Genomic DNA, 2722 nt, shown 5'->3' with positions numbered 1-2722 from the left:
TGGTGTTTTGAGCTTTAATCCACACTAGTTTTCACATCAAATTTGGTGTGTGAATAGTGTTACATCAAATTTTGTGTAACACTATTCATCATACCACATTACTTGTTCAATATTATAATATTATATAAATTTTTAATCAAACATTATATAAATTGTATGCTTTAATTAAATCTCTTTTATGTTTAAATTATTTTTCATGCAATATTTTTACAATATTATGTCACGACCCAAATCGAGTCATGATTGACACCCACACTTAATCTCCTAGGTGGGAGAACGAACAAAATTTAACCCCAACATACAAAATAAAAACATAATGCGGAAGCTTCAAATCTTATTAAATATTGTTTCTCAAAACATAAAAGTCATCAAATCAAGGACATCGAATACTCAAATACTAAGCCTAAGAGTACCAAAGACACCAAAATGAGTTAGAAAAAATCCTTTATGTCCAAAATCTAAGGATATCATGTCATGACGAGAGAATCCAACACGAGCTAGAATGAATCGCTCACATGGAACCTGATGTGCTGGAGACTAGCTACATCTGAGGGTGAGTTGAAGTCGTCGGTACACTCATTTCACTCCATATATGAAAAACAAAGAAAAATACAAGCACGGATCAGTGCTGAGCAACATGTACTTAGTAAGTATCATCAGCCAACCCAAAATAGAAACTAATATACACGAAATAATATTATAGAATCAACCATGGCACTTAACAGGTGATAAGCAACAAACAACATCAACCAGTGTCAACAACACTAAAGTAAGTATGCAATAAGTCAACGATATCAATATCATCCATGAGGACTTATGCCTCCAACCAAGCCATTTGGGAAATTGAGTTCTTTGAGATTGAGTACATTCCATTGATTCAATATATTTTTCCTTTAATATTATCGTGTCGGAACTTGACACTTCAATCCAATTATACCATGTCGAGACATGACACTCCTATTCAAGAATATCGTGTCGGAATGTGACACTCCGATCCAAGAATACTGTGTCGGAATGTGACACTCCGATCCAATTATACTGTGTTGGAACGTGACATTCCGATCCAATTATACCGTGTCAGAACTTGACACTCCGATCCAATAATACCATTAATTGATCATTTATTATCATCACTTTAAATTCATTGATAATATTTCATCAAGCCTTCTTTATTCAAGGCATCACTTCGATAAAGAGGGTTCAATAATATAAATTCCACGGTCTCATGATTTCAGACCAATCACAAAACACACAACCAAGTCACACAACCACACAATCAAGTATAATAAAACTTAACAATATCATTCAATGCATATCAATCACTATTAAGAGTTTACTATCAAATAGCATTAACCATAACCTACCTCCACCGAAGAACCGAAGCCAAATATGTTAATTCTCCAATACTTTACTTTCCTCAATGCCCTCAAATTTTTTCAATCTATCAAGTATATATGCATAATATGTAAGTTAACGAGTCTATAAACACTCATATTATTTTATGTCTAGCTGACACCCAATAAGTCACCTAAATGTATAATCAATTTCCTAAAAGTCAAACTTAAAGGCAAGTCTCGATTCCTCCAGTTAGCATACCTTTAACGGAATATAAATAATTCGATACACCGAATATTTAATTACCTATGTCAATATATCAAAATATATTTTATAATGTGATAACAAAATATAATAATATCTCATAATTAAATCACTGGTTACGAAACTAGTGACATCATCCATGAATCCACTCAACAATCTTTAGTCTCGAACTTTCACTAATTAATGACAACCTTTAACGGTTCTATCATTTTCTATTGGCACTAACAATTTCATTACACATAAAAAATTTCCTGTAATTCATCACTAACATCAATAATCAATAATTTCCCATATTGTTTAATAATTCACTAGAAAATAATAAACTTATGTAACCATGAGACAACTTTGTCTCCACCCAAAACCAATCAGTAGCACGTGATCCCTTAAATTTCAACTTTCAATCTTTTAATCCTTTTCTAGTTCTTCTAATTCAATCTTTTAATCCTTTTATAGTTCTTCTAATTCAATCTTTTATTTAATATCCTTTGCAACCAACACTAATAATAATAATTGTACTAATAATAACATGCACAAGGGTTGAAATATTTGGATGAGAATTTTTACCTGAAGGATTTGCAGGCTTTCACGCAGCCGTTCTCTGTTGCTTTCTTTCGTAATCGATCTCATTTTATCTTATTTTCTTTTACTATGTATTTACTATCCTAATTTTATATGACTAAATATAAATAAAATGGTAAAAGTGACCCACTATTAATTATAATATTATCTTCTTTAACTACCAACTAACTCAAATATTAAAACTACCCTACTAATTTTATAATTGTAGTTATGAATAGTTTAAAATACCCAATTAGAATCTATCAAAAAATATTTTATGAAACACAAGTATTTAGCACTCAAAACGATCAAAAGGATCTTTACAATAGATACCAAATTATTCATCGTACGTCCTCAAACGATCAAAGTAAGGTGAGGATAAGAAAGGGTAGTTGTCTCTACAATTACTCCAACATATTAGTACCCAATGTCACATCTCAAAAGTATCAAACCAACCAACTGGATATTTACACCTCCTCCCATACAATGCCTCAAATGGGGCATATGGACACTACTCAAGTGATAGTTATTGTTGTCTGTAAACTCTATTAGCAACAAAATGTAT

The 2722-nt window shown here is 31.4% G+C and overlaps 1 long non-coding RNA gene across 1 annotated transcript; it reads right to left on the bottom strand.

Annotated features, from left to right (window-relative positions):
- Positions 1-306: 306 nt before the first annotated feature.
- LOC138349031 (uncharacterized) lies at positions 307-1456 on the bottom strand. The gene is made up of 2 exons (XR_011221560.1): positions 1365-1456; positions 307-584 (listed from the first exon to the last, which is right to left on the bottom strand). It is a non-coding gene; the product is annotated as an uncharacterized lncRNA (long non-coding RNA).
- Positions 1457-2722: the final 1266 nt, after the last annotated feature.

This window comes from Solanum lycopersicum, chromosome 6, assembly GCF_036512215.1.
Source record: "Solanum lycopersicum chromosome 6, SLM_r2.1".
NCBI lineage: Eukaryota > Viridiplantae > Streptophyta > Magnoliopsida > Solanales > Solanaceae > Solanum > Solanum lycopersicum.
Note: the sequence above shows the minus strand (reverse complement) of the source record. Positions and strands in the feature narration are given on the sequence as shown.